At 52.1% G+C, this 14508-nt stretch overlaps 1 long non-coding RNA gene across 1 annotated transcript; it reads left to right on the top strand.

The window, feature by feature from the left end:
• The first annotated feature begins 609 nt into the window (after window positions 1-609).
• On the top strand, window positions 610-10940 carry LOC112975105. Its single transcript, XR_003256482.1, has 2 exons — window positions 610-858; window positions 9634-10940. It is a non-coding gene; the product is annotated as an uncharacterized LOC112975105 (long non-coding RNA).
• The last annotated feature ends 3568 nt before the right edge of the window (window positions 10941-14508 follow it).

The raw sequence follows: 14508 nt of genomic DNA, 5'->3' as shown, positions 1-14508 counted from the left end.
TGGCAAACTTTGTGCCAAAAGTTTTGGAGTGTGGGTGGGCTAAGGCAGGAGCTCCTGGCTGTGGAGGTGTGCAGGGTAGTCACTAGCGCTATCAAGGGCCTCTATCCTCGTTATCCTCAGTCCGGGAAAAAATGGGATATCATTGGCATAGCCAAACCACCAGGTCACTTATCTCCAAAGGAAGCTTTTTCCTGACCTTCATTAGCCAGAAAACAGTTTGTTCCCTGAAGCTCAGAGATTCCCATCTCTTCACAAACTCTTCTGCTCAGAAGTCCTCTTATGACCCCTTCTTTGCAGTCCCAAGGCCACTGTGCAGCTGAAGGTGATTTCCAGGGTGCAGCAGGCATTCAGGGGTTAAAACACAGCAGAGGACAATAACCTCCCTGAGAAGACTTCCCCCAAAAAGCTGAGACTTGCAAGATGGTTTGTAAAAACCAAACAAAACTTTGCTCTGCCCTCCAGGGAAGTCGTGTGATAGCCACACACGCCATAGTCGCAAACACTGTCAGCAAAATATAACCGTGAGCTCAAGATAGCTTCCGAGTAGGAAAAGCTGCCTTGTAAATAGAAAACCACTACTGACAAGCCCTCTCTGTCCCTAAACTATCATGGCTGCAACACAACTGCTCTGACATGTGAAGAACATACATTGGCTTTCAGATTACTTGTCAAGTCTCCAATGTTTCCGCAGCAAGGCTGGAGGCCAGCCTTCTCTCTCGGCTCTGCAGAGAAAACCCGGAGTTGCTCCCGCCTTACACCAGTGGAGAAAGCAGCAGAGTTTACCCCCAGGCACTGCCCATCACAGATATGAAAGGAGCAGCACAGACATCGAGGGAAAACAGTCAGGGCCGATGCTATGTAAGTACAGTCTTTGCCCATTTAATGTTCCTGTAGGAGCTTTAAATGTTTTATTTCCTGACTTTTATGCAATTTGATTCTTAACCATAACGCTTCATTGACTTTTTTATCTTATTTTTTTCCCTCCACACTGCCTATATCTCTACATTATTAGATCATGAGCAACCACTCTACTGGGGCTGATTCTCAGCTGGTGCAAATCAGAGTTGCCTTGCTGAAATCCACAGGGGCTAAAGATCTGGCCCATAATTCAGAGCTGTCCCAGAGGTTTTGGCACGATCAGGGCTATCCCCCCACCCCCCCACCCCGTGCCTGGCTCACATGCATATCACGCTGCCCTTTCCAACGTGGGACCTGCAGGGGGTAAAAGCTGCCAGTAGCTTTCTGTCTCCGTCTGGGCCCTGCAAACGCTGCTCTTCCATTACACAGTGTCACCCTGAGTTAGGCTGCAGCTGGAGACAGGGGCAGTCACTCCAGCAGAGACGAGAGCTCCCCGGGGAGGGGAGAAAATCCCCGGCTGAGCCGCGCAGGTAACGGCAAGCCCAAGGAGGAGGGAGGCAGGACTGCGCGGCCAAATCACATCACTCCTCCACCCCAGCTGACCATTGGGGGAGACGTGCACCCTATCAATACATGGAAAAGGTTAATGGGATCACCTCCTTCCAACTCTATCACAGTAAATGCAGAATTTATAGCAATGCTAAAATACTGACCTCTATCTGTTTTATGCTGATCATTAACTAAGATTATCTCACACCAGAGATTTGCTATACCAAAGAGCACTGACATCACTAACTGCTATTAAGTGTATTATACTTAAACTCCATAAAGGGGAGCAAAAAACCATTGTCAGCAGCGCAGGGAAAAGGCACATTATCAGGCGTGCTCAGATTAAAAAAAAAAAAGAAAAAAAAAAAGGAGCAGTTGCCTGAAGCTTTCTGTGTGTGTCTGGCATTTTGTGATTGCAATATTGAGAAAAATCCTGGAAAATGTTTTCAGACTCAAAAATCCTCCGCATGCACACCCCCATGCTATCACCCTGCAACGAACAGATGACGGTCAGGACAGTTCATATTACACAAGCTCCCCAAAACCTTATTGCAATAGGTGCTATACATACGGGCTACAGGAAACGGCACCCACTCTGGGACACGTAAGTGAATAACATGACGGTGAGCCTAGGACATGTTGCAAATAACCCTGGATGTGTCCAGCACGTTGCACAGCCCCCAGGGTGTCAGGCTTTGCCACCCGATCTCCTCCAGGAGTACTGAGGAGGACCAGGACCCTGGGAGCTCCTTGCAGGGTGCTCAGCAGTGCCTTGTGTCCCCAAACATGCTCTCCACGGTGGCCCATCACCCACGTCGGCTCGCTGCAGCTCTGCCCTCCCCTCTCTCCTGCTCCCTCCTTTCTCCCAGTCTCATGGCTGTTTCTGGGCAGTGGCATATTTGTTGACTTGCTCTTTTGGTGACATCTTCTTTTAATAAGGAAATCTGTCTCTTAGCAGCTTCTTGCCTAAGGCTGTGCTTAGTTAAAGTGTAAAATGTCAAACTTTAGCAAGGATGACAATAACCCTGCTGGGCAAAGAAGAGCCAACTGCTGTATTATTAGCTGCTCAAGGGATAGGCGAGCAATATTGACCCGTTTCATGGAAGGAAAAGCTCAAATTCCCAGTCTGCCCACCCGCCCCTCCCACACAGAGACCAGATTCAAATCTGCTTCATACATTGCTCACTGGAAATCTGCTTCCACAAGATCTTTTCAGCAGCCAAAGTTCATAGCTAAAGCTGAACAGCAAACAGCATGTCCCTCCTGTTTGACCAAACCTTAAAAGCAAAAAATACATATGCATATGTAATTACAGTAGGTCAGTGTCCTGGCCATGTCCTTTCTTCCCCCAGTATCCCAAAATGCCCTGAAGGCAGGTCAGGAGACAGGCATGATGCTGGGATAACATGGAATGAAACAGAGTGACATTGTCACTGGTAAGCCTAAGTCAGAGAGTTAAGCGAACTCCTCTGGGTCTTCCAACAGCCCATGGGCTTAGGGCAGAGGAAGGAAAGGCAAGTGGGGAGTCACGGACAATAACCAAGGGTATCTGCATGGAGAGGGTGGCCTGCCATGGATTCGCAGACAAAGCCATTTGTAGAGTCAAGGAACACCATCAGCCTTACAGGTCTTTGGACAATAATTTCCAGGCTATGAATTAACTCATCCATATTATATTTATCTTCTCACACACAGTCTAATATATGTAGGTGCAACCTTCTCATTAAGTACACATGTGATTGGTATTAACATACATTTGTGACTAGTTCTTTCCTGAGATAGGGCAGAACAGTCAAATTCATTCTCAGGCTCAGGAAGGGAGAAGATTCATATTTAAGATCTGAGATGGGAAAACTTTCACTATTAGACCCTACTCTCCCTTCAGTGGTCTGTACTGGGACTCTGAAGTGCTAGTAATGATCGGCTTTGGGAAACAGAGTCCAAATCCAGATCAGAACATAGATCTCAGCTATATAGGAGCTGGTCTGCTACTGGTTTTGTGCAGAAAAAGTGGCCCTCGAGATGCACAAAGATACAGGAAGGAAGTTGGTGAAGTTTTTTGCTACTCCAGTATGTCTCACTGGGTTCCAGTTTTTGCACACCCTTCCTGTGAGCACAGGACCTCTTGTGATGTTCTCCCCACTAGGTGCCACCAGAACCAAAGTCAGGTCAGAAGCACAACCCTGACCAGTCTCCAGGGACTCTGCATTTCTGCATTCACATTAGCCATTTTAACTAAGGAACTTAGGCCTCCTGAATCATGACTTAGATAAGTGGGAAGACTTCTGATCTGACCTCCTCCACCATGGCCTTGCAGACACTAGGAAGGAGCTGCCAGAAAGGTGCCTCTAGTCCAGTTGTAATTCTAGCATCATCCTCAGCTGCCAGATGCCTGGCACTGATAATACTAGGGACAAGTCAAAACCAGGGGCCTGGGAGCACCTTGAGGGGTGYTTACAACAGGGCCACCTCTGGGGTGCACCTCCATCCCCTCTGCCCTGCAGGAGGGTACCTCTGGTGCAGGAGCTGGCAGTGAGCCCCAGCACACCCCTGCCTGGTCCCATTTCTGGGAGAGCAGGGACTAGGGCCACCAAAATCGGCCACCCACAGCCTGGAAGCCACCTAACAGCACCAGACCTCTGCAGCACTGTGGGTCAGCTTGAGAGATGTTGTTGGGTTAGTTTAGCAGCAATCTCAACCAGAAAGGTGTGCTCACTACTCCCTTCACTGTTATTCTAGACTCACGCCACTGGAGTGGTTCGTAAAGGGGTTAAAAACACACACACTTTTTTACTCATGTTCTTTTACAAAACATCATCTTAGGGAAACAAAGAAACAAAAAAGAGTGCCATACACTACAGTATTTTCCCATCCAGGCAAATGTGGCATGAGAGGGCTTTATTCTTCTGCTGTGGACTGTGTTTGAACTGGTGACTGACCGTGAATGGGTAGGAGCCCAAGACTCTCATCCCAGATCCTGTCAGAATTCAAACAATTGCCCTGCTACAACCTACAGCAGATCTGCAGGTTCACCACAGACCTTCTGGAGCTGATGCTGCAGGTCGGATTAGATAACACATTTCCAGCAAGCCCCATTCTTTGGGGACATTTCATCGTTTCTGTGAAAGGAAGCAATCTATTCAATCCTCCTTTTTGTCTCCAGACAGAGGCAACCCAGGGGACTGACTACGTGGTTCTTTGGTAGAGCCACACCAACACTTGCTGCACGCAGCTCACCTCCGCTTTTTAAAAACGACCTCCACGCTCAGCTCCCCACAACCTGTCTCCCTCTACATTACGCAACAGTCCCAACGAGTAAAGATGTGTGTGTGCGTGTGTGTGTGTGTGTGTGGTGCACATGCGGGTATGTTGTGTTTTCCCAGCTAACACATGTCAGGATCTGTTTAAGCCTCGCTTTATGCTCAAATGTCACCCTGCCAGAACTCATTACGTCCCATTTATTAATTAATTAAAATATATTTATACAGAACAGGCTTTATGAGACAGAAATAAAAATAACGTTTTGAGAGCTGTCCCCCGGACAGAGTGGGTACTCTCTGATGGCAGCAGCAAGGACAGTAGCCACAGCCTTCCCTGTCAAGTGCTGACTCGCAGTGAATTGATGATATGGAAATTCTGTAATTAAGGCTTGGAAAAAAATCACAGGCATGCTTCTAGAGCTGGTGCTGGCAGCGCAGCATTGCTGGGTGGCAGATCCACAGGCCCCTCATCCCCACCTGGCTAGCAGATGGTGGGACAGCCAAGGCGAGTGGGGTAGGCCTGGGCTAGTGTTTAGGCTTGCCTTCAGCCAACACGGGAGAAGAGAAGGAAGGAGCCCCCATCACTGCAAGATGGGGGCTCCTAATGGCTCTGTTGTCATTACACTTATCTGTCCCCTGCTAAGGGCCAAGGATATCAGACCTGCCATGCACTTCAGCTTCACTGCTCACCATTGGTGCCCCCTGGGCTTGCTCAGGGCACAGAATCTACAGAGACTTCAGCTCACAGACCATCAGGCAGCAAACCCATGACCTCCTGTGGAAGGCACAGCTCAGAAGGTATGGACCCTCAAATATGCGGAGTTAAATAATAGCCCCGAAGTCTTAGCAACACTACGTGCTCTGGACAGAGCATTGCGAGGCACCAGCTAACAGACAGGAGAGCAAGTCATGGTCCATTGGAACCAGGCTCCATCAGCTCTCTCACTCCTCCTCCAAGGCCATAGTCAGCGTATCAAAGAAGGGACACTCCATGGTCATAACGTGGACAACACATGGAAGTGAGTGGTGATGTCTCACTTGGCTGTGGTTTATACAGGGGAAAAATAGGCCTTTCATGGTCAGGCATGGTTTCTAACTGGTCCTGCTGGYATTGGCAAGTGTGGGGCTTCCCCCTTGCTCTCCTGCCTCTCCAGGAGATACCACAATTCCCTTGGGACTCACATGTGGTGGAGCCAGAATCAGCACCTCCTACAGGCATGGAGGCAAGAAGGCCCTCTAGCACCCCTTTCTGCTCAGTCACAGACTGCCCTGTCTGCACCTTTTCAAATTACGCTTTTGCAACACCTCTAGTGAGGACAAATCCTCTAATTCCTCCCTAACTCAACTTTCACACCCACATTGGCCACAYTGCCACCAAACCCAATCACCACCCAACTGTTCATTGTCACAACATGTGGCCTCAACACCATCACCAGGAGAAGAGCAGCAGTCTTCACCAGACAGCCCACCAACTCCAAGCTGGACAAAGGACCAAGTAGGTCCCCAAGTCCTACTGAGACGCCCAGCTCCCCTGAATTAGTACAGAAGTATCGAGGTTTCACCTCTGGTGAAAACCAGGTCCTTGCGTCTCCACCAAGGAGAACTTGCAGCCTTGTAGCAATGAGGGTGCAGTTCACTGCCCCTTGGCTGACTTGCACCAGTTGTGAATTTGGTGCAGAGGACRGTGCTGGAATGAGAGAGCTGAAGAGGCATGGGGAAAAAAAAAAAAAAGAGGGAAAGATAGAGGGAATGAAAGCCTGGGGAGGTGATGGCTGGAAGGGAATGACCCCCTCCCCAAGGGCTACCAGCCAGAAGGGCAAACCCGAGGCCAGCAAGCTGCGGGCCCTGCCGAGTCTGCCCTCCTGAGGGAGCAGCCACCTCTCTGCCACATGCGCTTTGGCTCTGTTATTTTTTTGACAGAATAACAATGACGTTTCTACTTAAAACTCTCCATGACCTTTCCATGTGAGCCTCTTGTGCTCCGCTTGTTCTGTTGTTTCCTTCCTTCCCACTGCCCCCTCAGAGCACCTTGTTCTTATCCTGGAGAGAAGGAGAGGCACCGTGTGAGGGAGGTGCAGACTGCGAGGTCAGCAGAGGCCAGCCTTGGCTTTTCAGGGTTTGCCTTTTCCTCCTCGTTCCCTGCACCACAGGGCTGCAAGCACTCCCGCCTACCTGGCGGCACAGGGAGGACTAGCCACCCTCCCCRATGCAGCATTGCACCACGTTACCTTCCTCCTCCAGCGCCAAGAGCCTCAGTGCACATGCATGGGCTGAACGTGAGCTGAGCTGAGCAGCAAGCCACCCTGCCGCCCGGCTTTCCCAGCTCATCCCAACCCCAGCCAGCAGCACCCAGCAATTCCTGGCAAGTGGCCAGCGCAGCCTGGCACTCTGGTTTGCACACGAAGGGGCACAGGGTGGCTGAGGCCATTGGGAAGTTTACCTGCCTCTTCCCAGGCAGGAGTACCATTAGCTAATTAATGATGCCAAGCAGCTCCCCAGACTGAGGGATCCCTGATCCCTCTACCTGTCAGTGTGCATTAGTTAACACGCTCACCTGRGACCTGGACAGCCACGCACAGAGCATCAGCTGGTGCCCAAGGAGAGCAAACCCAGCTCTGCTGGAATAATGCTTGTGCACCAGCCCCCTCACTGGGAAGGTCTGGGGCCAGGCAAGGAAGCGGTTTGAGTCTGAGAAGGTAAATCACCCCTCCTGGCATCACGGCAGCTGCAGAGACAGCACACACTTCCCTGAGCTCTGCCTTTGTCAAGCATGTTGTTTAGACCGGGGGAATATCAGCTTGCAGCTGCACGGCAGGAGGACGGCACTGCAGCTGAGGTCAAGAGCCTTGTTGCACGAGGCACTGGACATTTATGTGCAGAGGGAAATGAGAGCTTAGAGCTGAAGCTGCTGGTGCCCTGGAGTCTGCAGCCAAGTCTGCCAACTCACCAGCATCAGCTGGCATCTTTCTCATCTTGTTTGTTCAGCTAGGAATGAGAACAATCACATTCCTCTGAAAGCTTTAAGATGGGAAAAGAAAACATGCATGTCCTGCAAAGCAGGCAGCACTTCCCTGGCTGTACTGGATGCTGCTCCTCTGTCAGGACTGGGCACTGCCCTCAGAGGAGCAATCAGCTTGGCACAGAGTCAGGAGGAAATCAGATCCTCCAGGCACCTAACGCCCAGGAAGGATGTGAGCCTAGCATCTGGGGGCTGAAGGGAAAAGCAGACAGGAACAGGGGAAAGCTTGTCCTCCGCATCACTGTTCCATGCTCCCCAAGGACTACCTCCGCTTTGCCAGAGAGCAGAGTACTGAAAGACCAAGTCTCCAAGCCCTTGCATCTACCCAAGGCACTGATATCACGAGCAGAGGCTCCATCCTTGCTCCCCTCTGCAGTCCAGGGGTAGAGGGCAGCACATCTAGCAGCTGACCTATCACCAACACCACCTAGGACAGACTGAAGAGTCCTCAGTCTCTCCCCATTAACTGGGAAGCTGTGGTACTCTACCAGCAGGTTTTTAATGGATGTCCCCACTCTAGATACCCTCCACTGGAGGCAGACTCCATTTGCGGTTGAGATGACTTGTCCTGGGTAATGTCCCAGGAGGAGAGGCAATGACCGCAACCCGGGTCTCCCAAGCCCTCTGTAAACAGGGTCCCCACCTTGCTTTCCATCCAAACCCTTATGCAGCCACATATTCATCTACTGCCTTGGCATTTCTTGGAAAAACCAGGTCATCTCCTTTCTGGATATAAGCCAGTAAAGCTCTGCTGACCTTGGAGGAACTCTGCCAGCTTACACCGGCTGAGGACATAACCATCTATTATTTAGATAAGGAAATACACCTGCAGATATAAATGGAAGTAAATCCACCCTACTTTTTATGTAGGCAAATATATCTTTGTGGATTCTTACTGGATACTGGCCAGAGATGACAACAGCAAGGAAGGGGAGTCCTTAACCTACAGCTCCGTTGTCCTCCCTTACAGGAACAGGGAGGCAGCAGGGAAGAAGCAGCAATGACACAAGAAATTCACCTCCAGCAGCAGCACAGCCCCACAACGGCATGGGTGTCAGCCAAGGACTGAGCTCTCTGCCTCGGCAGCTGTCCTCCCCATGCCACCCCAGCCAGCTCCGCAGCACAAGAGCTCTGCTGAGGGATTTGGGCAAATGGCACGGTCCCAAGTCCCCCTGTGCCAATGCCTCAGTGTATGCAGGAACCAATCTGCAAGGCTCTGTCTTGCGGGATGCACAGCCTGGGCAAGCATGCACCATCCCCCCTGCACAGCCCAAATTCAACGCAGCCCGACAGTGTGCCGCTGTGCTCCCAGACCAAATATAGAGCTTGTACTCTTTCTTGCACCCTGCACAAGCTGCCAGATCTCAACCAAACAGTCCCTCTTTGCTGCACAGGGATCACTGTAAGCCATTTGTCATCCCTTGGGCTGGCAAGAAACCACATGCACGAAGAAGGARCTTCCCTGACTCAAATGATTCTCATTTTTTGAAGGGCAAATTTCCTTAGTCTGCCCACTCAGTCTTGACAAGGACAGCGGGAGACCCATCACATGAATACTAATGGCAGCAGGCAGCCAGGGACACGTGGGGACGGGAGCGCTGGGGCTGGGCACTGCTGACGGAGCCGCTGCCAGCTGAGGAGCGCCGGCGGGACACTGGGCACATCGGGACCTACCAGGGCAGCACACATGGGAAGCCAAGGCCTGATGGGCAAGGGATGAAGCAGACCCTGCGGTGCAGCCAGGAGGCTATTGCGATGCATTAGATGTGCCAGATGGGGCTATTGCAGGGCACTGCCAAAGCAGAGGGTGCAAAAGGGTTACGCTCCCCCCAGCAATGTCTTTGGTCTTGACCCCTTCTCCCCCCACCACAAGCTGATGTCCCTTGTGCTGAATTCTTATTCAACTTCAAACTGACAAACTGTTTTTAATCTTTTCCTTCCATCCAGCCTGGAGATTGGGAAGCAAAAATCAATACAGGCTGGCAGGTGATCAAGTTGCTTGACAGTGGTGTTGAGGAGAGAAACAGAGAGAAAGAGAGAGAGAAAGCGGATGGAGAGCGAGGACAGAGGTGACTAAGTACCCTGAACTACAGGCCCCAGCTCGGAGGGCCCAGCTCGTCCCAGCTGCAAGCACAGCGGTGCAGTAACATCGCTGCCACAGGCATGTCTGGCGCCCACGGCTGCCCAGGATGAARGCAGGGGTATTTTATCACACACACCCATGCCGTGGCCTCTGAGCACCCAGCAATGCAATCCTGCACCCCACCACCACTCAGCCCTCTTACAAGTGAGACAGAGCTGCCACAGGTCACAGCCAGCTTGGAGATTGCCTACAAAACCCCTCACAGCCACTTGGTTTCCTRCCAGGAGAGACCGACACTGCATCAGCTGGGGTCCCTGTTTGCCCATCGTTTGCGAAAGCCCCCGTTCATGAGCCCACCTGCACTGTGCAGAATTGCTTCATTGCYGCACTGAAAGCGCAGGACTCATCCCCTGCTGCTACAGCTGGCAGGGAAGTGGCCTTGCAGAGCAGGGCTGAGCCTCACTCCCCCGCCTTGCATCCAAACCCCARCCAAAGCCAAACCGTGCCTGGGCCAAAATCCCCACCAGGGACTCCCCGTATCCCCTTCCCCCCATCCGACCTGCCACCGTGGACAGCAGTGGCAGCTCGGGGAAGCTCTTTGCACCTTTAAACCCAGCACTCGAAGCCCTGCTCTGAGGCACCTCGTGGAGATACCAGAGTGGAGAAGGGCAGGAGAGACCAGAGCCCCCAAGCAAAGAGCAGGTCCCACTCCTCTTCCCTCTGGGCCACTCGCAGGATGCAAGCTCCCACGGGCTGCCGGAGGGACTCGCAGCCCATTCGGAGAGGAACCGCCAGGAAACGGCAGCCGCGCAGCATCCCCGCGAGGCTCCGAGGGCTCACCGGGGCAGCGGGTGCAGCCCCGGCGCGCGGCTGATTTTGCACCGAGGACAAAACCCGTCGGAGCAGCCCAGCCGGAGCGGAGGCTTTGCGACCCCTCGGGGAACAGGCAAGATAGGACGGCACTAGCCTCCTCCATCGGCACATCTCCGCCTCGACTGTCTCTCAACATTTTCGTAAGCAACGGGTCTGCTCCAGAGCCCCCGGAGAAGCGAGCTGACATTTGAAAACGATCAGTTTAGGAACTTCCCCCCGCTTTCCTTTAAGTCCCCTCTTCTATTGCTACTGCTCCTCCGAGCTTTCATCGTCTAACTCCGTAAATCTCCAGGAAATACGGCTGTGTTTCTGTTGTCACTTCTGATCAGAGCAATGCCAGCGGGGGAGGAGGAAGTGGCAGTGGGGAGGGGGGGGGAAGGGAAGGGAAAAAAAAGATTGCCTGGGGCCCCACACAGAGCCAGCATGCAAATGAATGCCAGCTCCATAAAAATAGCCCCAGCAGTCACATTTTATTAGAAGCAAATTATTGGACCTGGGTTACTGGAAGCTGGCAATGGGAAGGAGCGAGAGAAAGAACGAGAGGAAAAGGGTCAGGCGTAATTATTCTAAATATTTGAACTTTGAGAATGCCAGGGGAGCACATCCCTCCGCTGATATACACGTGTGCCTGCGCCTGAAATTGCCGTGGTGCTGTATGTGCCGCCACCACCCCTCCAAATCCCTGCAGCAGCCTCCCCCGCCTCTGCTCCTGCCCCCCTGATCCAGAGACCCCGGCAAAAGACATCCAGGGGCTTATGGCCCCGCTGGATTTCCCATTTCCTGGATATATCTCCCTTCCTTGCAGAGACCCTCGCGCTCCCCAGGGGGTTTGGCCGGCTCCCCCTCGGAGGCTCCCTGCCCTGCAAGGCACTTTGGGCCCTGCTTAGTCAGGGCTTGCCCAGGAGCAGCAGGGCCACCGGGAGCTCCTTCTGCCACCGTCACAGCCGCCCTCCCAAGCGCTGAACGGCAGCGGCCAAATCCGACTAGACATGGCTGGGTCTCACTCCGCCAGAGCCCACGGAAGCAGCGGCGCCSAAGCCGGGGACCGTCTGCAGACTCTGGGAGACATCCCTGCACCTGCTCCCACTCAAGTCACAGATGCTTTCCCACCAGAGCAACGTGAAATATTTGCCATTACTTTTCCCCCGCTTCAGGCCTGAAAAATGGCCAGGGCCCATTTCTGCCTAATGGTGGTATTTTTGGTTGCGTTTCTGCACGAGCAACTCGGTCGTCCCCAAGTCAAGGCGAGGCTGGGAGAGGCGACATGCTCCTCAGGACACAGGTTCTTGCAGTGCTCCTTGAACCAGTTGGATGCTAAAGCTGGCAGAGCAGCAACGCAAAACTTGGCAGAGACACAGCACTCATTAAACACATTGCCTTGGAGTGCTTGGGAGAAAACTGGGTCAAGATTTTCCAAACCCGGCGCTCGACATTCACCTCCTCCGTTACAGTAAATGGCCTCCCAGCAGAGCAGGAGGCGAGCGCAGGACTCGGCCTCCCAGGAGAGCCTGCCGGGGTACAGCCGCAGGAGAGGAGCTGTTGTGCACCACTCTGCTGTGGTGGCCACCCCCGGGTCAGGGCAGGCTGGCCGGTGAGGTGGACCGAGCCCCACAGATCACTTCTCGTCCCCCCCCCCTTTTCTTTTTTAATCCATTGGAAAACTCTGTGCCTGTGCCCAGCCTCTTGTCCCACCTCTGCTGTCCTGGTCTGGGCAATCCCAGCAACTCCCATCCCCTTGGGATCATTGCAGTCCCCATCAGGGGATGGTCCTGCTTCTGATCAAGGCTATGGAGTACAGTTCTCGGCACACCAGATAAGAGAAAGGATTTGCCATCCCGTGAACACTTCTGCAGTTTTGTTGTGCTCTCTCCCATTTCCCTTCTTTCTCTACTTTTGAAAATATCACAAGCCTTTGGTCTTCCCAAATTATATGTTCACAAAAAATCCTCATTCTTCAAAAAAAGAAATTGCTACCAGCAAATCCGTGGCCAGRAAGCTGAAGAGACCTTCATTTCCAAGTGCACATGTTTGGAGGCAACCTGATTTTAGAGAAATTCCTTTCCTCCAAAGCGCAAAGACCTTCACAGGATTTAAACAGAAGAGAACACAACTTTACCCTAGGTCTTATGGTTGAAAAGCTGGTTTTGGAGCTAATTTGGGAAAGGCCTGACTCACACTTCTGAAATGCCCAGGACTCATCTTCCTGCTGATGATGCAGGAGCAGCATCAATGCCAGCCAGCTCCTGTTATCACCTCTGTGGGACTGACTTGCGATTAAAGGCATCTGAGTTGCAAAGCACGAAGGGAACAACATATGGACAGGAGCAAGGGACTGCTTTTCCAGCCTCTCTTTTTAGACCATAACTGCATTTGCAAGAGGATCCCAGCGCCGCAGTGCAGTTCTTATTCAGTGCTATTAAACTTCATTAACTGATATATAGTTTCATGTTGACTCAACGACTCTTAAACCCTCTTCCGGGGGACTTCCTTGAACATGCTGTAAATTGCCAGTAACTGCCTTCCACTGGGAGCAAACTGCTCTAGCAAAAGCATCCCGGGTCCCTTTTGAAATCACGCTCAACACTTTGGCCCTGGTTGCACAGCCACTTTGCAGGTGCACACCCCCRCCCCGAAGCCACAGCATCCTCTGCAGCACTCCCCAGCTCGGTTCATGCCAGGTGGCGGCAAAATCCCCCTGTGAAAATCCCACTGCGTAATATGGGACAAGGCTCTTGGTTTTCAGTCTTATCCCATTTGCAGACCCATAGGTTTTCTCCCCCCCCCCCCATAGCAATGCAGACCTATGAATTTATCCTGCCTCTAGGCCCCTGAGAGCACACCCACTTCTCTTTCACAGGTTCCCTAGAAGCAACCCAGGCTAGCCCAGGAGCTCCTGCTCAGTGCCCGGCTCCTTTATTTATCCTTCTGCAAACTGGGGAAAGCAGTCAGCAGCACGGGAGCTGCAAAATTAGCAGTTCTCCTGACTTTGTTCCAAATTTGAATGAAACCTCTGCAGCAAGTTCTAGATTCTCAGCAAAGAAAAACCTCAAAAAATTCCCTTCCCGTTGATCAAAGCGCTTCTTTGCCACAGAATTGACAGCCCTGCTTCCAGCTGAACGCTTTCAAGGTTTGCATTGTCTTGTGTAAACTAGAATCCAAAACAAAGCAATCTTAAATCCCAAAATTCAAGCTTTTGGTGCTAAAGCCAAATGGGTCGTTCTGGCAGTGCATGATTCTAATTTTTAGTGATTCTTTCTCCCCCCACAATTAAATATTAGAGAAACCGACCTCTCTTCGGAAAGCTCTTTGACTTTGATGCTGTGGCATACACAGATGGAATATATTTCTGCATATTCCAAGACACTCTGGGATAGCTTCGCTCATGTAATTATTCAGATAAGCTAACCTGAAAGCAAGAACGTGCCCTGCTCATTTGCCAGACTTGAGCTACTTCACTTTCAAGGTAGTGACGGGCGCTTTCCCACAGCAGACAAGCTGCCGAGCTGGGGGGCCGTGGGATCCCCAGCTCTACCCGGAGGGCAGTGGGACCTTGCCAGCAGTCTCGAGGGACAGCCCCAGCATCCAGCCCTGATTTTCCGTGGCGAAGCTACAGCCCTGAATCAGTCAGATGAGACGATAATCTCCGCTCTCAGGGTGAGCCCGGCAGCGTGCAAACCCGGCCATTAACGTGGACGGGACGAGGCACCGCGCGCTGCTGCCTGCAAGGTCACTCCTGCTGCTGCTCCACCGCAAACCAGAGCGACTTCCCCCCCCGCTTTAAAACCACGCGAGGCTTAGGAGCAATTTCTAAATGAATCGGAGGTCGAGAGGGGATGGCTTTACTTTTAATGGCAAAGCACAACTTG

Source organism: Apteryx rowi, unplaced genomic scaffold (genome assembly GCF_003343035.1).
Source record: "Apteryx rowi isolate R43461 unplaced genomic scaffold, aptRow1 scaffold_65, whole genome shotgun sequence".
NCBI lineage: Eukaryota > Metazoa > Chordata > Aves > Apterygiformes > Apterygidae > Apteryx > Apteryx rowi.
Note: the sequence above shows the minus strand (reverse complement) of the source record. Positions and strands in the feature narration are given on the sequence as shown.